Raw genomic sequence first — 21,095 nt, 5'->3', positions numbered from 1 at the left:
AATTAATTTCTATTTTATTTAGTTATATTTTACATAACATTATATTACTACGTGGAAAACATGTACGTGTCTATAAAAAGTCTCTAAATTTGCAAACATTCCAATTATTTTTGTTAATTATCTTATTTTTTTGCCACTATTACCATATTTGCTATTTATAAGTTTGCATGTAAATATAGAAGATCGAAAGTTAATTTTACACACAGTTTATTCGCTGTACTTTATTTATATATATATATATATATATATATATATATATATATATATATATATATATATTGATTTTACATTTTATTCAACAGGAAATACAAATATTACAAATGTAACAACTTAACTAATTATAGCAACAAATTACATTGCTGTTATTTTGATTTCTTTTTAAGTTTAAATAATACAATAGTGTAAAGCTGATTTTTTGTGTTTTGTTTGTTGTGATTTTGTTAACTTAGATATGTTTGTTTCTAAAGCAGAATAAATATGGAAAATATTATATATATATATATATATATATATATATATTAAATGTAGCGACCAGCCAAACAGACGGTTTAATAACATTGTTTTATAGTGAAAATATTATCAGATGATTATAATGTTACGTTAATTGTAATTGTTTAAATAAAGTACTTTTTCTTCTTCTTCTTATCCCCCCAACCAGAAACCCTGATTTTTTTTTAGTACCCTAGATTGATGAACTTGAGATATAACCTAAAATTTCAAGCATATCAGTTATTGTGCAATTGTGGATCGTGACCACCTAAACATTTTTTCTGAAAAAATATCTATTTTAAGACTGATTGAAAATTGATCAAAGTGGTTTCAGATCATTGTAGCTAACATGGCAAACGTAATCATACCCCATTTTCTATCTCATCATATCAAAGGTAAAAGTATGCACTAAATGTTTATGTAGATCTAGTTAACAAATAAAAATGCAAAGAAAATTTGTTTGTAGAGGTTCTTAATTTTATTTTACTATTTTTTTACATTTTAAAGGTATATAAATATCAAGAATCTTTTATTGTTGTCCCAGAAACAATGTATTGACAAAGTCTGGAGAGTTTTTGCTTAAGCTAAAACCAATATGTTCAGTCTTACTCTCATTCTCATTCACATGTAAGCAGTTGACAGCAAATCAGAGATTAATGTTCCTCATCTCTGTAGCTGATATGATATAGCTTATCATCAAAGAATTAATTTCAGGAAGTCTATGTGAACACATTAACGTGATATCGTCAGCATAGAGAACACTCTTTTTAGGCACGACATTTGGAAAATCATTAATAAAAACAATGAACAAGAGGACAATGGACAAAGCCCTGAGGAACCCCACTTGCCAAGATCGGATCTCTGTTTACCGACTTTGACCAACTGATACATATCTGATAGATAACACTTTAACAGTGACAGCTCATTGTCTTCTATTCCATAATAATTTAAATTATCAACTAAACCCTGATGAGGTACAATATTGAAAGCTTTGCTAAGGTTAAGAAGTAAAGTACTGATTTCTCTCCATTTTCAACACCCTTTATAATAAAATACACAACAGTTTCAACAGCCTTGACAGTAGACAAATTATTTCTAAAACCAAATTGTGCAGACAACAATAGATGATTTTGTTCAAAATAATATTCAATTTGAGACTTTATTACACTCTCTATCATCTTAGAAGCAACAGGAACTAAAGCTATAGGCCGATAATTATTAGTATTAGATTTATCCCCTTTTTTGTACACAGGCATAGTTACAGTGGTTTTTAAACATTGTGGGTAGACATCTACACTAAACATCCAGTTTATAAGAAATGTTAAGGTACAAAGTATTTCTTCTATGATACTCTTAAAAACAAAAGTTTGAAAGTTCAAATATATCCTCTGATTTGGTGTTGATTAGTCTAATAACAGTTTTGTATATGTCAGTGGGATTTACATTATACCATTTAAAAGCCAGTAGTTGGGGATTTTTTATGCCAGAAATTTTTAGCATATCCATGTCACTAGCTGAATTTGAATTGTTTAATCAACATTATTTAAATTACCAGCAATATTTACAAAATAATCATTTAAGTCACCAGCAGATATAGGGAGCTCAGTATGTAACCTTTCCTTAGGCATACACCCAGTTTCAGAATTGATGAAATTCCAGGCTGCTTTAAGTAGGCTATGTAATTTAAGAATGTATTTAACAAAATCTTTTCACCTTCCTATGAATTTCTAACAGATCACGATTTGTCTTACATCTAAAAATAGTCGTAATTTTCTTTAAACCCAGATGTGCCTAGCGTCCTACATGTAGTCCACATGACAGATGTTTACTTTGTAAATTTTTTCATGTAGTTTGTTGACTCTCTGCTAGAGTGCAGCATCGTACAGTTCTCCAACAGGTTCCATTTGAGGTTATAGTGTACCAGCCATTTTAGTTGAGCACTGTGTTTGTCTGTAGATGGAGTTAAGTTAACCTCAAAATAAGTTATGGAGTCTTCAGCTTGCACCAACAATGAAACGTAAGTAATTTATTATCTATTTATCAGCTTTTTGTAATGAAAACTATTAAGTATGATAGAAAATAAACACTTCATTACATTGGTACAAAGTTTATGAGTTTTTTTCTTTCATATCAGATTTATAGGATGGCTGAAATTTATGGTGTCCTAAATGTAGGACAGTAGGCAAATATAACACATTACTTTATGGTGGTGAATTTTAATTTTTTATTGTATTATTTATATGTTTTGCTTATATTTTTTGTTATCATAATGCATAAAACTAATTCTTTTGTTGGTTTTCAGTTTGTCATTGGATGATATTTTAACTCTACTGGAAGAAGAAAATGATGAAATTCCTGTAGGAGAGGACAACGATATCAATATATATATATATATTCAGCCACCAACAAACGCTAATGAAAGATCTTACAGATGAGGATTCTGGTGAGGAGGATATAACTACTATTCACAATCTCCCAGGTAAACAACTAATTGCACCAGCAGAAATATCTAGCATACGCCTAGATTCTATATCGGACGAACCACACAGTAGTAGGCCTACTGACATCGATTGCGAAATAGATGAGGCCCTGAAAAACAGACTAGACTTGATCCAGGCCTATCACAAAAAAAATGTGCACGCTAGTACTCGAGGGAAAACAAATGCCAAAAATAAACCTATTGGTGTGATGTCGATTTGAAGCCCTGATGAGACTTCCTGGTCTAAAAAGATATGACGTTTACAATGACTTGAGTCCTATGGAACAGTTTTTTTTTTACTATTCAATGAAGGAATTATATCTCTTCTTGTCGATAAAACCAACAGGTATGCTGCATTACGTAACAGACTTGGGGATGTGTCTGAGGATGAACTGAAAACTTTTATCGGGGTACTTTTGTTGAGTGGTTACGTTCAACTACCCCGAAGGAGAATGTATTGGGAAAGCTGTAATGACACTCACAATAAACTAGTTGCTAAACCTATTTCTAGAGATAGGTTTGAATTTATTTTGACCAATTTACATGTTTGTGACAATGACAAACCTTGATAAGGCAGATAAGTATGCCAAAGTTAGGCCATTATTTGATATGCTAAACGAGTCATTTTTTGAAAAACGCTCCTCATGTTGAGCACCACTCTATTGACGAGTCAATGGTACCATACTTTGGTAGGCATAGCCTAAAACAGTTTATTCGAGGAAGCCTATACGTTTATGGCTATAAAATATGTGTTGGTGCTTCCACACAGCGGTATGTGGTTTGGAAAGATCCTTATCAAGGAAAGTCTCAAACAATTGACCCTGCATACAAACAGTTTGGATTAGGTGCTTCTGTTGTGCTAAAAACTATTGTGATGTACTTCGAAAAAATGGTGATTTCTCTTACTTTTTATTCTTTGACAATTTCTTTACAAGTTTGCCTTTGTTACAAGAGTTGAAAAAAAGAAACATTAGAGCAACAGGGACAATGAGAGAAGACAGAATAGGTGACTGTCCTTTAGAAGATGCTAAAACAATTAAAAAGAAAGAAAGGGACACACTACAATACAAAACTGAACCTAAAAAAAAACTCATTGTTGCTCGATGGAATGATAACAGTGTTGTAACTGTTGGTTCAAATGTTTCTGGCATAGAACCAAAAGTTCAGGTAAAACGATTTTCTCGAATAGAAAAAAAACATGTCAACATCCCACAGCCATTTCTAATCAACCAGTATAATAACAAAATGGGAGGTGGTTGACAGAAGTGATCAAAATATGAGTCTATACAGAATTCAAATTAGGGAGGAAAAGTGGTACTTTCCCTTGATTTCTGATTGTATTGATAGTGCCAAACAGAACACATGGCAACTTCATTGAAATTGTGGAGGTAAACTTGATCACTTGATATTTAGACGCAGAATTGCTTGCAATATCCTTGAAAGTTACGGAAAGGGAACTAGTTCAAAATCGGGCAGACCATCAAAACAAAGTAAAATCGACTCAAGATTTGATCGTCTGGACCATTATGTTATCCCCCAGGACAGGCAAATACGGTGTGGACACTGTCATGCAAAATGCACAAGCACAACTCGATGCCATAAATGTGATGTTGGACTTCATGGTAAAATGTTTTTATTGTGTATCATACTAAAGTCTAGAACTTTCTTAATGCCTAAAAAATGTTTAATTGTACAATTTCTATCTAATGTAACAATAAATATCGAGTGTATGTATGAGTTTTTATCAATGCCCGTAACCATGTTAACATTTGCCTACTGATCTATATGTAGGACACCATTTTTTTCAATGTTAGCGCTAATTATTACGAATTAAATGTCATAACTAGTTATTATTATAGCTTATAACAAACCTAAATAAACAGTCAAACAAACAAAAACAAAAAAAAAATTAATTCAGGCATATCTGGGTTAAGAAAGGAGTGTACTAATTTTTAGGTTTGTGATTCTTATAATTTATATTGACATTTCTAACAGATCTGGTTTTTAAAGGAGAACAATTATTTAAGTTATGGGAAAGAACCTTCATGAAAGAATTAAAAGTCATATCTAGGTTATCAGCAAAATCTATGTATACCCATCAATATTCGCTAACCTATGCTTACTTATACTAGCATCATTCAGCACTCTATAACTAAACACAGCCTGTTCATATTCATCACAAGGTGAAGATGGAAGACACAAGATGATAAATGAGTGAAACTAATATACAGCAGCAGGCCCAAGTGGTCTGATAGACATGGTTGGGTTGTACAGTCTTGCAGCTATAAGAAGAAGGGTGGAGGTTGAAGATGAAATTGTCCATGCAAGATTCCACACAAGTCGAAGATAGATTGAGGCAGAAACAGGCATAACACTTTAAAGTGTTAAGAAACCCAACAGTACTCAAGCCACTCCCTCTTGGGTCAATGTTAAGATCTCCAGCAACAATGACCTTATAATTATAGAACTTAGGATTATCAATATTTACAACAAAAAAGGAATGCTCCAATGCATTTCTTATGAAAACTGCATCCTTATTTCATCCTTCGTGCACCAGTGTTCATTTACACAAAGTACGTCATATTGGGTGATGCTATTGAAAATATCAAGTAAATTCATCTTATTTTTCATAGATCAGACATTAATTTGAGAAATTACAATCTTACTGCTTAAATCAGTAGTCTGAGTAGAAATTACAATCTTACTGCTTAAATCAGTAGTCTGAGTAGAACTTGATGGCAGACCAGGCCTCTGACAATTACCGCTTAATGATAATGAAAAGCCTATGTCACAGATTCCATTACCTGTCTCATTTCCAAAAAAGAAGGTTCTGCAGCAGATTTATTGTTACTATAGTATCTCAACCTCTTATCTAAACCAAATTAAAAATATGTTTAATACATAATTTGATTACGCATTAAAAAAAATAATGAACGTGGAAAATTTTATTGTTATATGCAGGGCTGCCGAAAGGGACTGGGACCCTGGACTGAATGCCTGTTTAGGGGCCCCAACAACAAATGTTCATTAATTATGTCAAAATAAGTTTGAATAAAATAAGTAAAATGGACTGTTTGATCATAATTTAGGAAATTTACATTAATTAATATTATGATAACTAAATCGAAAACACATTTTGTGTTATTATTAAATAAGAAAATACAACAATTTTTTAAATTATTTTATTTTTTATAACCATTTTAAATACAATAAACTTAAATAATTAAAAGTTTGCATACAATACATATGCTTCTTATATTAAAATAATTAAAAGTTTGCATACAATACATATGCTTCTTATATTACTACTGTTTTACCTTTTTTCTAGCAGTCATCTTACTGTGTCATCAAAACTTTAAAAGCCTTTACAATGTCATACTCCATACTCAGTCAAATGGTTTAACCTATCTTCACTCATTGTATGTTTCATTTTGGTTTTCATTAGAGCCTTAGTTAAAAGCTCACGTTCATTCTAATTAAAGTTAGTATAGCCAAGACCATGAACAAACACAAATCTGTGAGAAACTTTTTTTGAAATCTAGCTTAGTATAGTGAGTGACAGCACAATTTATTCCTATTCCTACCTATCCTTCAAAACTCAACAAACAACTTTTCAATAATTTAAATTAGATTCTCAACTCTTCTGGTGAACTATCTTTATGAAATAATTTTATTATGTCATTGCAAGCCGATTTATAGACTCAATATTGGCATCACTCAAAACATGAACATTTATGGGAGGAGAAATTATGAGTGATATAAGATTTTAAATTTGCCACTTCTATTTGCCATATATAAAATTTCCATTGATAATAAATCAAGCATAAGTAAGAACACTTTTACTTTGAATCAAGATTTATTTGAATTTAAGAGGTTTTCTTCTCCAGAGTCATTGTTAAAGAACATTTTCTTTCTTATTATCTCTATTGCTCAGTTTCTAACTTGTTTGAATTAATGTTCAATACTAAATAATACTGCTACGAGCTTTGCTTCATCTAACACAGGGGTGCCCAGAAGGGGGGGGGCATGGCGCAATTTGCACATCAAATTGTTTGGGGGGGCATGATTTTTTTTTATGTTAACATTTTAAACCATGACGATAACCAGAGAAATGAGAATTATACTCAACAGTTAAGTTAAAAAGTACTGATTAATCATTTAACCATATCATCAAGATTCAAGATCGAAATTGCCATAGCTAAATATTATTCCGCCGTTTAAAACTAACTCCAGGATCTCCGTGTAAATCCTTAAGAGAAATATTTTATTTGTTTAGGGCGATTAGGTTGGCAGTGGCTCAACTGGCAAACACTGTCTTGTCTGCCGTCTGCTGTCTGTCACAGTCACATCACAGCCGTTAGTGATGTACTGATGTGAATGTGAGTCGTGAGTTTTGAGTTTGAGTACCTATTGCAACAGAACAAAACTGTCTCGTTTGAAGAAGCTCTCGGATACAGACGTTAATGAAGGTTGAATGTGCGTGTATTTGTTATGCGTATGGTATGTCTTATGTTATGTTGTAGATTTGAGATTTGTTCATAACTAAAACTAAAGATGCCTAAGAGAGCAAAAACGTTGTACAAATTTAAATGCCTAGAAGTGATGTGCAACACGATCCATCGCAAAGACAAATGGTTGGATCACTGTAAGAAGAAACATAGTTACAAGTTTAAGAACAATTTAAAAATCAATTATAAAGTGGTTGAAATAAAAGTCGACAACGGCCCATGGCAAAAAATACGTTCCAGACTCAAGCCCAAGCCAATCTACATCCCTGGATGACATCCCTCATACTTTGACGAGTAGGCCTACCCAAGACCAAGATGAAGATGTTTTTGAGCCAACATCAGAAAGTTTCCAAGATAAATCTAACCAGCGAGATCGAGACTGATGCAATTACTCTACCACTACTAGAAGTCACAGACTCTGAACTAGAAACACAAAGGTAGGCCTAACTTTGTAATAACTAACTAATGTAAACCTAAGGGGCAAAAACGGTTTTTACTTAGTCAAAATTTTAATATGTCTAAGGCCTAGGCGCAGGGCGCAGGCTGTTATATTGTTTTATAGAGGCAAACACGATTAACACGAATACTAAGCCTTTATGTATCCAACCTACCTAAAAACATAATATCTTGTAAAATGTATGGTATAGCCTAACTTACCCAAGCTTTGTATTCTGAGGAGTCAAACCAAAGTCTGATTTGGTTTCTGCCGTATTCACTGTTTATAGGTATTTTGGTACTGTTCAGCACTCTGTGGAGTTAGGTTAGGTTATAACATAGGCCTAATAGTTATATACCCAAATAGTTTGACCCAAATACTGAATACAAATATAAACCGTGTACAACATTCTTGACGTTCTTCACTGTCTGAATATTGTTGTAGTTCGCCAAAGTCCCGTTAGAGTTCAGAGGCTTCTTGGTTGTTTATCTATCGACGGGTAGAGCATAGAATTGGCGTGCATAGAAGGGTTAATTTTCTTCAGCATATGTTGGAAGTTATAGGCAATAGGCCCTACCATTTTTTGAGAATTTTAAAACCTATTAGCTTAGGGCTTAATAACTTCTCACAGACTAAACAAATTTTGTATATATTTGTAGATCAAACCAAAGAACTGGAAGAACAGGAACCTGACAATTTTGGAACAAGTGATGTAGATGAACCAGACTCGGATATTTCATCTAATGAAGATCACAGTGATCCCAGCTTCATATGCTAACCTCAAGCTCTCTCCTGAAGACATAAATGTGGCTCAAATTTGGAAAATCAAGACTTATCATCAATAGAATTTTCCTTCAAACGGGTGGAAGAAAATTTAATCCTCTGTGGAAAAATTGTATATTGCCCAATAACAGTGTGAAACCTAGGAAGTGGCTAGTGTACAGTAAAAAAAAGACGCTGTAATTTTGTTTGCCTTGCACATTATTTTGCACTTCCAACTGAACGGTCTGTATGGGGAACAACCGGCTACAGAGGGTGGACAGAGCATAGAGGAGAAAGAGATTTTTTTACTCCACGAGACTTCCAAAAATCATATATCTGCAGAGGTTGCCAGAATTCAATGGATCTCACAAAAGAGAATAGATTCGAGCCTTGCTCAACAATGTAACAGAGTAGTTGACCAAAACGAGAAGTCCTGTCAGTTGTCATTGATTGTTGTAGTTACTTGAGTGAGGAAATGATTTGCCTTTCGCAAAAAACGATGTTTTAGAAGAAGGAAAAATAGCTGTTAGGGTTATTTAGACTTGAAAAAAATATAGAGCCCCAGATGCGAGAGTTCTATCCTTGAAAAAATTATTGATATCGCAAGGCTGATAATGAGTGACTGGGAGTTAATGTAAGACTGGGATCTAATTCTTGAATTTACCAGGAAATTTTGATCTTATCAATACAATGAGTGACGTGGTAGTTATAAAATTGTAACAAGTGTGAATTTAACCAACATTTATTCGATTATACTCTAACTCTACCCAGGATGTGAGTAAAAAAGAATGTACCACTATCATAGTTCGCTACATTGAGCACATGGATGATACACTAACAAACTACAATATCAAACGTAAAACCAAAAGAGCGCTTGGTCAAGGTTTTTACAAGTGGGGGATACATCCGGGGAAATGTTGTTTAGAGAGCTAAAGAAATGCTTAACAGTCCCTAAACCTTGATCCCAAAGGTATAGTGGGTCAGAGTATGGACGGTGCAGGGAACATGAGAGGGCAGTTCAAAGGTCTCTCAAATCACTAGTCACAAAAGAAAACCCTAAAGCTTTTTATGTATGGTGCTGCTCTCACAGGTTCGCCCTTGTTGTAGAGCAGTCCCTTGATATATGCTGCCAAATGAGGAATTTGTTTTCATTCTTGGAAGATTTGTATGTTTTCATGTCAGGCCACACCACACCTTTTGCTCGAAAATCTAGAAAAGGGGGAAAAAAAGAAGCAAGAGACGCTTAAAAGAGTACAGACTACTCGTTGGTCGAGTAAAACTGACGCCCTTCAAACCATTGTGAGTTGTTTTGAAACAATAAGAGATACATTGCAAGATTTGTCGACTGACAAGAATTCTGACAACAACACCAAAGCCAAAGCAATAGGCCTCCTAAAGCAAATGACAGATTTTGAAAATATAAGCACAATATACATAGCATCTTCTTTGTTCAAAATATTGTCTCCCATAACAATTTGTTTTCAGTCACCTACCATTGATTACAGTATAGTCCCAAAAGTTATTAAAGAAACACAGGAAAAAACTGGCGTTCATGCGCCAAGATTCGGCGTGGGAAAAGATTGAAAGTGGCATTACTTTCCTTTGCTGAAGAACACAACATTTCTTTACCCACCAGACAACGAATCAGAAAAAGGAAAAGATTCATGGACGAGTTGGCAATTGAGGAATGCATAGAAGACCCTATTAAGAAAGTAAAGGTTGATATTTATTTCAACGTTCTAGACTCTTCTTACAACCAGCTAAATGACAGATTTTCCAGAAAGTTCTCTGGCTATGGTGTCGCAGATGGGATATTTTTCTCATGATGGAATTTTGAAGATGGTAGATGATAAGAAAAAAGGCCCTAAAATGTTAATCCATCTTCAATTGAGAATCTTTGTGAATACTACAATCTAGACAAGGAATTAATTGTAGATGAAACTAGACATCTTCATTGATGTTTACAAAGCTACTCACTTGGACATAGATATTTCTGATGTCATGTCTGGAGAAGAAGAAATCAGAGAGAACCAGTACTGCTAACCCAGAGGATAGTTTAAGTTCTGACCATGATGAAGATGAAGAACAGGAGGACGTTACAGTGACTGACAAGTTCAAGAAAAAGAAAAATGTTGACGACTGGGTGAAAAGAGGATTTATTAGACCATACAGTTGCCTATTGAATCTATCAGGATTCCCTCATCTCAGTATACTTTATAGGATACTGTTGTCTCTGCCAGTCACAAGTTGTTCTGCTGAGAGAACTATGAGTCGGTTGAAGATAGTTAAGAATCGTCTAAGAAGCACCATGGGGGATAGTTTGGCTTTCAAGCTTGCTCATTCTTTCTTGCGAGAAAGAAATTCTAAAACAGATCTCAAATGAAGAAATCATCAAACAGGTTTGCACTTTCAAGTGTGCAAAGAAAAAAACTTCTTTTGTCAAAAATTTAAGAAAAGTATCAAATGAAGCCAATTTCAACCTTTCAAATTTTTACACCCTATTTACCACACACAGTAATCAAGTAACTATTGTAATGTTTTATTACTTTTTTCTTTTTTGTAAAAGTTGTTATTGTTATTGGTATTAGTAGATAGAATTTTACAAAATGTACTTGTTCAGATGATATCTTTATTCCAAAAAATCAAACCATTTAATGATACATTTTGTTAGATTTTTGTTATTTACTCTTGTAATGTAAAAGTAAATACAACGTACAACACAACATCAGTAACAACCTGTTCCAATTTATAATAATTTAGAATACCTAAACTTGCCAACATTATATATTAATTTACAGCTATGTTTATTCCAATTCACTTGTGAAAACTCTGGTTATTGTTAAACATGATGCCTCCACCATAATAGAAACAAAATTAAAATTAATACATTTATTAAACTTTTTAATACATGCCGTTTTTTATGAAATAAAATTTACAACACTATTTGGATTATAATATGTTTGTACTATTTGGATTGTATTGTATGATCAGCTGTAAATTGTATCTCATTGTTTTCATGACAGCAACATACTAAACTAGTGACTATAATTGCTATTGGAACTACAGTATAATTACTTATAAATAAAAGTGTTTAAAATGACATATCATTGAAGATTGAAGTGCTATTATTTCATTACCTTAAACCTTTGATAACCTTAACCTTCAGTTCTTCAATTCTTTTTCAATCCTTTTTTGGTTTTTTGGCTGGAATCTAACTTTTTATAAAACGTTCCAAAATTGTATGAATGTTTACCAAAGTTGCTATGCAATATTCTTTTGCAATAAAGAATTATCAATGATATTATTATTCAACTTTTTATAAGTAACCTTAAACATTTAAAAGGCAAAGCCTCCCTTACTAACCTTTTAATATTCCTATTAAAATATTTGTCATGTAGCTATTCCTGATGTAATCTAGTACTTTGATAAACATATAAATATTAAAAAACTATAATAATTGTTTACTACTTTTTAGTCCTCCCGTACAAAGAACGGGTGCACTGCTAGTGTTCAAAAAATTATATCAAAATTCAAAAAGATACTTTATTTCTATTTCTAAAAAAAGATAATAAACAGTGGTATATATTTTTTTACAATAATGAAAACAGAAAGAATTCCTCACAAGACCAAAGGTAAATGATGTCCTTTGGAAGATTAGAATGTAAGATGTGAATTTTATTGTCATACACTGACTAATGTTAAAAACTAAAGGGTTGGGGTATTGGGGTACTTTGGGGGGGGGGGCATTACACACTTTGATTGGGGGGGGCATGCGCCATTGCCCTTGGGGGGCTGGGCACCCCTGATCTAACAAGACAGGTTTCTAATGTTTTCAATATCAGAAACTAAATCTCACGGTGCTCTGGCAAGGGCGCGACTGTTTATAGTGCATTTGTACAATGAGGCTCTTCGATCGACATAAGTCACAGCGGGGTGTACTGAAGAGTATTTTCTAAATTTAGTTAATTTAAATTATACTTTTTTTTGTATCTCTAAAGTGCTAAGTTATTGCAGCAACATTTAATCAAATAGATATGTTTTCACACTTCAAGAACATATCTTTAATCATGTATGCCTTTAAAAAATTATTGGATCCAATGCTAAAATCTGTTGCCATGTTGAAATAGCAAACAAGGGAAACAGCGATTATAAATACATTACAAAAAACATACTATAAAAATACATGCCATAACAAGTAAATTCTGACAGTAATAAAAATTACTCAACATTGTGAATTAAATTCATAATAATGAGGTGATAAACATAAGTTGAAAATAGATTCAAATTCTGAGCCACAAAATCTACGGATCCAACAAGGTCTGTTCTTTATAAGCCGAAGATGATACTAATGGTCTATTTGTAATAATTTTATATTGAAGAAATTCATGGGGCCTCAAAAATTTCCTTGGGTATCTTGGGGGTCCCTGGTAATATGTTAACAGCCTATTTTTACATTTTTTGTAATCCATGTCACACTCAGACCATTTACTGATTTACTAAGACTGAGGCAGAGATAGTAGTAATTCATGGGCAGAGTGGCAAAAGACATGTTTTGCGTTATAAACCTATTGCTATCATCCACCTGTACAAAACCCAATAAAAGGTTTCAAAGGATGGAAATAGCAAATAATGAAATTATGTAACATAAAAAATTATAGTAATTTTTTTCACACCGTGGAATTTCCTTATTCTACATCTGTGGTTGGTGTCAGGTGGTCTTTTGAAATAAACTGTCCCCTAAGACGCAATAAGCAAAAGAAAGAGATGCCTTGGTGGAAGGTTAGAAACACTTAAAAACAAAACTTCTCAAATGTGCAAGAAAGACAGATGAATGGTTCCTATGTCATAAGGCCCTATATCAGTATAAGATATCAGAAAAAACAAATGAAAAACCTTGAAAAAACTTCTGTAAAAACTTTACCTGTTTACCAGAGGCTGCCAGACTTAAAAAAATTCTCCAAAAATTACCACTCAACCCCTCTGGGCTTAAGCTAATGGGAGCCCACTGGATACATAAAATATCAATAATGCTGGCATAAAGGAAGTATGTACCAAATAATGTATGTTTTTATTATTTAGACTTTCTGAGAATAACAGTTCATACCCGCCTGATACAAGTGCCTTCAGCCATCAGCGTGGACTATAGCAGGTAGAGGAAATACCACCCACTAACGAAAAAAACATCCCTAGAGGTAGTGCCTATCGCTAAAAGATAGATTCTAAAGGGTCTGATCACCAGTGCCTCAGACTATCTCGGAAATAAAACATGTCAAAGCCAATGAAAATTGTAAATTCACTTAAGTATACTTCCTACTATCTCACAAGAAAAGTAGCCTAGTTCCACTATGTTCTAAAATTCATTATTTCTCATTTTCATTCCCTAAAAATCTTATACTGTTTTGTATAGGACAATATTGTAATAGGTTAGTAACACAAATATTGTTACCGTTGTAGATACAAATAAATTTGAAAATAATAGAAACAAATTTATCCAAACTTCTATAAATGATTAAATAGTGTAAAAAAATAAATTTAATAAATAAGCATAACTAAGGTAACCATAACTTTCTAATTTTGTACGTAAGTAGAATTTACTTACTAACCACCTGAATACTTTCTATCACATAACACAATAACACACAATTACAAGATGAACTCATACTCTCACTCTGACAAAACAAGATAACCAATTACAAAGGAATTAATTAATTTCCTGATATTTTAACTGCTCATGTAATCATACAAACATAAGCAAGTTGAGTAATAGACACAATTGTCATCCATGTGGCAGTGAAGGCACGTAATTGTTGTCGGTGATATACTAAGCTGGTTCTGACCACAGAACACTCAGATAACATGAAGCACAGTACACAAATTTAACCACAAAATGTCATTTCTATTTCACTTATTAAAAAACATAGTTATTTGTGATTTACACCCCCCCTCCCCCCTATAAACCATATATCATTTTGTTTAGCATGACAAGCAGAATACATTAATAATGTAGCAACTTTTATTGCCAACTCTGACCATGAACTTCAATGATACTGAGATATTTCATAAAGTCTAAGAAAAAATTAAACAATTAGAGCAATAAACAAAATCCTGATAATATGTAGACTGCGATAGAGTTATAGCTCTTAAAAACAAAAATAACATCTTACCAGCATAGTAGGAACACACACTCAGTCCATCTTGTATGTACAATTTGAATTTTAATTGAAACTGGTAAATAATGTAATATTTCCTTGAAGTTTATCACGATTTCCAAAAAAATGGTTTATATAAAAACTGTTTACTATAATAAAAATCTCTGATGGTTAATAATAATTGATAAACACAATGCGATGAGATAGGCACTTGGAATTTCTTGTAAACAATAGCGATGAGATCGGATCATGCATTTCTCGTATACATTTATGATGCCTATCAATTTACCTCTTTGCACGTCTTACATGTAGTGATAATGCTGATCTAATCAGCTCTTGCCACTTAAATGATTAAAATATAGACTGTGGCAGACGTACTAGTGCACATCGGTTCAGTGAAGCCACTCAAGATCGCTCAGAATAGAGCTGCAGTGAAGGTGTTAATAGGACCACAAGTTTCAGAGTTATGAATGTTCAAAGTTGCAATTACGTTGAAAAACTTTTTATAATTTTTACTTTAGTCATGTAGCCTAGAACAATCTAAAGCTAAAGTAAGCATTTAAAATACCTTTTTCCAAACTTAGCCTTGGAATCAAGGCTTCATTCCTTCACGTGCCTAATGTTAGGGATTTTTGTGGTCTGTTGTACACTTATGAGAGTCATTGGTCAGTGGTAAAGCGGAGGGAGGGCTCACTTTATATTAATGGTGGTTGGTTTGTATGAAAGTTGATGGGATCAGTGATTTTCTTATATAGGTTTATCAGACCCAAAACACCTATTTTGCATTTTTTGTCTTTATTATTATAAAAACCACTTAGCTATAATAGACTTTGATATTATCCAGAGGTCAATATTTTGGGGTTTACATTATTAGTAGATAGGGACAATGAACTTCTTGCCGAAATCGCTTCCTTTTTGAAGGCAGAAAACAAGAACCAATTGTCATAATCCTGTGTAGTTTTCACAGTAACTTATATTTTGTTCTTTATAATAAAGTAGATTTTTAAGATCCTGATAAGAAAATGTCTTCCAAAAATAGTAGCCTTTAGATAATACCAAAGTAGCCATAATAATAGCCTTTAAGAGTAAAAAAAAACCAACACCATGATACACCATGATAACATCTCAGTATAATAAGCGGCCACCAACCTGTTCAGATGATGATTATCGATTTTAAATACCGATACTATCAAATACAACATTTCACCTATAAATATTCATAATTAATCGTTGCCAGCTTTCTTTACTTAGACTAGTGACGTTATTACCATCTGTTGCTAGTGGCGTCATTACCTGCTGTTGCTAGTGACATCATTACCAGCTGTTGTTATTTCGTAAATAATGTAGGAGATGGTTAGTGACAACGACAAGAACAATGGCGATGAATATGCAAATGTTAGCTCCAAATGTTTTTATAAACAAAGAAATCTTTAAAAAATGGTCTCATAAGTGAGTGCATTGTCAATCATCTTGCAGAATATGTGTATAGACGAGAAATTATGATTATTGGTGGTGATCCATTCGTGCACTTTTTAAATGCTATCAAACATGTCTACCCTGGGAAGTTAACAGGTCAAGAGTACTTTAAATATGTTTTGTTTTGAAAAAATTCAAAATTATAAATCATGTATGTTGTTATTGACTAATGGCAGCAAGAATAGTGACTTGTGGTCCTATTAACACCTTCACTGCAGCTCTATTCTGAGCGATCTTGAGTGGCTTCACTGAACCGATGTGCACTAGTACGTCTGCCACAGTCTATATTTTAATCAAATCATGGAATAAATGTAAGCCTCAGTGGTATAGCAATGAACTTTTAAGTCTGAAGGAGCGTTGTATTGCGTCTTACAATAACTTTAAAAATGTTTGGTCTGGTATCTGATAAAAATACATATCTGGGTCTTAAAAAAAGTTACAAAGACAAAGTTAGGTTAGTTAAGCTTGCCTACAACTGTGAAAGAGTGATGGAGGCTAATAGTAAACCTAAAGTTATTTGGTCTATTATTAAGGAAAAGGAAAATCTAAATAATAATGATTTACCACCTGTAAATAAGGAGTTCTCAAAATTGTCCTCTGAGAATTTTAATATTTCTTTTGTAAATAATGTGATATCTCTTGTTAATAATGTTCCTATGTACAATAATGATGTGCAATTATTATTTAGATAAAATAAAGTAGGCCTCCTGCCACCTCTATGTTTAATGTTAAAAATGTCTTAGTAGAACAGGTTTACAGTGCAATTTTTTACTTTGAGTAATAGTAAAAGCTTAGATGTTTATGGTCTTAATTCAGATGTTTTAAAAATAGCTGCACCATATATTGTGGAAGTTTTAGCCTACCTGTTTAATTTATGTATTGACAACAGTGTTTTTCCTCAGTGTTTAAAGTATGCCAAAGTTGTGCCTTTGTACAAAAAAGGAAAAAAATCTGATTATGATAATTACCGTCCTGTCTCCATTATTACTATTGTATCAAAAGTTTTTGAGGTGATGTTAAATAGACAAGTAGTTGATTATTTTGAGAGTAATTGTTTATTTCTTGATAATCAATATGGTTTTAGGACCAACAAAAGTACAATTTCTGCCATCACTGATTTTATGAAAAAATGTATTTATAGTCTAGATGATAAAAAATAGTGTCTTAGGCAGATTTTACGATATGTCAAAGGCTTTTGACACTATTTCACATTGTGTACTGGTAGATAAGCTAGAATATTACGGTTTTTGATGTAAGAGCAGTTAAACTTTTTTAGATCCTATTTATCTGATAGGCTTCAAACTGTGTATTGTAATGGCAAATTTTCTTCTTATCTACCTGTGATGACAGGTGTACCGCAAGGTTCAATTCTAGGGCCCACAATGTTTATAATCTATGTTAATGACCTATCCACTGCAATTATAAACAATCTTGTAACTACTTTTATGTACGCCGATGATTTGGCCCTTCAGATCTCTTGTTGTAACCATAATCTAGTCAATAGTCTTTCCGATGAATGTAATTTAGTCATTGAAGATTGGACTTCAGCTAACATACTTTGTTTGAATAGAGATAAAACTCAAAATCTGAATTTTAGTTTAAGTAACTGTCAAAATGTGCAAAATGTAAAGTTTTTAGGTGTTATTGTCCAGTCTAATTTAAAATGGAATGCTCATGTTGATTTTTTTGTGTAGTAAAGTTTCTAAAGGTATTTTTATGCTTAGGAGGTTAAAACTTATTGTGAATCTACAAGTATTATTATTAGTTTATTTTTCTCATATTCAGAGCCACTTGTCTTATGCTACAGTTGTGTGGGGAAATGATAGTCACGCCAACAAGTTATTGATTTTACAAAAGAGGGCAATAAGGGTTATATGTAACGTTCGTGTGAAAAACACATTGTAAACCTTTATTTAGAAAATTAAGAATACTTACTGTACCTTCTTTATTTTATACTACAGATAATGTATGTAAAAATGTATTCCCATAGTCTGCTTACAAATAGTCATGTTCATGAGCATAACACAAGATACAATAGCCATTTCAGAATTAGTCAATGTAATTTCCAAAGAACAATCAATAGCCCTTTTGAAATAGGAATCAAGTTGTTTAATTTACTACCTGAGCGCTTGAAAAAGTTTATCTGTTTCATGTTTTAAAAGAAGGAGATTAAATCCTTTTTATTAGATATTAGTATTTACTCTGTAAATGAATTCATTGATCACTGTAAGCCCTTAAAATAGTCTAAATTAATGTACATGAATATCTTACTTAAGTAAAAGCTTTGCAATGTATTGTATTGTGACGATGTACATACATTTCTGTATAATGTGTTGTGGCAATAAAGCATTTTGATTTGATTTGATTTTGACGTACGTGTAATTTTTTTCACAGGCAGTCATGTTTATCCTTGACAATAAAAAAGGTAAGTAAATGTTAATATTTTGTTGTATAATTATATATTATATTTTAATTTATAACTTAGGCCTATAGTAATATTTACACATTCATTTCTAAGATTGAAAACTTTCCGAATCTGTTTTTTTTCAGATTGCAAGTTATTTGGTCCGAAATTTTACTGTCAGTCCTTTAGATGGTCATGAATATAGATGATTCCATATCATTCTGTTGTTGGCCGCTTATTATACTGCAGCCACACCCAATTGTAATATGCAAAAGTTTGAACTCATGGTGAGAAAAATGGATCTTAATTAAAACTTACCAGTTCCAGGGTTAAATTAAAATTTGGGTATCTTACCTTTTGATCTGAAAATATTTCACATTCTAATAACTATTAAACTAATAAACCTAATTCAACAGGCTACTCTAAATTGAAAGGTACAGTTAGACCTAGAGTAAAATAAGCAAATATTTATAACTAAAATCTTAGTAAAAAGACTAAGTTTAGTACTCTAAAATTATTAGAGGCCACTATTTTTGGACTGTAAAAATTACATGTCATTACAAAAATCGGTTTTTGTCAGATAGGGACAGAGTATCCTCCTCACAGACATGCTTCCTTTTGGGGTGCAGAAAATAAGAAATGATCATCACAATTGCATGTAATTTTCACAGTAAAACAATTCAAGTCTGTACTTTCTAATAAAGAGTAGCCTAGTTTTTAGATACCCGGTAACAATAACTCTTTCAAAAATAGTGACCTCCAGATAATGCCAAGGTACCAAAATGGGTACGGTCCAATAAGCGGACCCGGTTTTTTATATCGAAGAATATAATCATCGATACCTAATATTCGCATATCGAATCATAGACTATCAATCGATATAAAAGTAATAACAATCATATGTTTAAATTAAAATGTGAATTTAATGATAACAAATAATAAATGAACATAACCAAAATCAGGGAAACTCATAACTTTAACTAGGATGAAACAGAACGAAAACGTTTTTACTAAAGTTGTGTCCACCATTACCTTCTTTTTTGCATCTGAAGACGACCATGTTAGCTCCTCTGACAGTTTACATTTGTTACCTTTCCACAAATATCACATAATGGATTCTTAGGTACTAACCCAACATCCTGAAGCCATAAAAAACATATTTTATCGTCTTTTAAAGCAATTTCGTGAAGCTTCCTAAGATTGACGGCCATTTCAATACACAATGTTACGTGAAATTTAAAATATTACCTTAATTGTATTATTTGAAAGTGTTTACAGCTGTTCATATAGATTATTTAAGTTGTTAAAAATAATTCATCAGTATCGATTGATTATATCGATGGTTATGATTAAGTAATATCGTTTGCCAATTTCGATATAAAAAACCGGGTCCGCTTATTGGACCCTACCCCATAAAACTAACCTACAATATAGGCCAATACATCAATCTTATCAAAACCAACCTTCCACTTACAAAACTAAACAGTCTAATTTAATTTGTAATTTCATATAGGCAGGCTAGTAAAGAAAAACTCTTGGTGTATTTTTTCTGTTTTTTTTTTTATAAAAGGGCTCGGTTTTTTCCCATGCAATTTTGTAGTTCACTGTTTTGGTTTTGTTAAACTTCTGTCATACGAACTGCGATACTCTTGAGATTTATTGTTTTGTTTAATTCGTTTTAAGCATAGTGGTATGAATATATATGTTTGTATAGCACCTACTCGGTTTGTATTTGTTAATAAATAATAGCGGGATCGTTACAGGATTCTATTGATGGATTTTAGGGATTATAGGAATCATCTCGCCAGGGGACCTTCGGGCATTCCCAATCCGAAATATGGACCACGGAAATAAAGCCCAAAAACCAGGATACATAAATGTTTTGTGTTATGCTGATTTTCATTTAAATGTGTTTGTTTCTGGTCATGAGATATTTGTTTATTTCTTTGTATCCTTTTGTTCCTTCTAATTTCATTAAATATAATACATTAACAGTAGATAATTTTGTTAAATCTTTAATTACCTTGCAAACTCGTAAGCTGGGAAAAGTCGTGGTGTAAAATTAACAAAACAAAGAGGGAAAAGTTAGCTAACATTAGGATGCCTCCTAACGTTTTTAGTCAATGCATTCTTATTTCGTACTAAGACAATAAAGAATCAGCATTAATTTGGTTTCTAGGCGAATAACCATTTATTACAGGAAGATAAAATAAAATCGTTTAATTGCAGTCAATAATATACATTGCATAGCAATAATGTCAATTATTAAATCTAAAATGTTTGTATTGTTCCCACATCAAAGCCACAGTCAATCTTACAACTCTCAAACATTCACTCCCTATTCATTCCATGACAATACACCGACTTCCAGCACTGGAGTCAGTTTCCTCAT

At 32.5% G+C, this 21,095-nt stretch overlaps 1 long non-coding RNA gene across 1 annotated transcript in view; it reads right to left on the bottom strand.

Annotated features, from left to right (window-relative positions):
* LOC124370253 overlaps window positions 1-20,211 on the bottom strand; it is a 37,124-nt gene extending 16,913 nt beyond the window's left edge. The window contains exon 1 of the long non-coding RNA XR_006923174.1: window positions 20,127-20,211. This is a non-coding gene — a long non-coding RNA (uncharacterized LOC124370253). The remainder of the gene's footprint in view (window positions 1-20,126) is intronic.
* Between the last annotated feature and the right edge of the window lie 884 nt (window positions 20,212-21,095).

The sequence above is a fragment of the Homalodisca vitripennis genome, unplaced genomic scaffold, assembly GCF_021130785.1.
Source record: "Homalodisca vitripennis isolate AUS2020 unplaced genomic scaffold, UT_GWSS_2.1 ScUCBcl_57;HRSCAF=856, whole genome shotgun sequence".
NCBI classification, from domain to species: Eukaryota; Metazoa; Arthropoda; class Insecta; order Hemiptera; family Cicadellidae; genus Homalodisca; species Homalodisca vitripennis.
The sequence above is the reverse complement of the archived record's forward strand: the minus strand, read 5'-3'. Positions and strand labels throughout refer to the sequence as shown.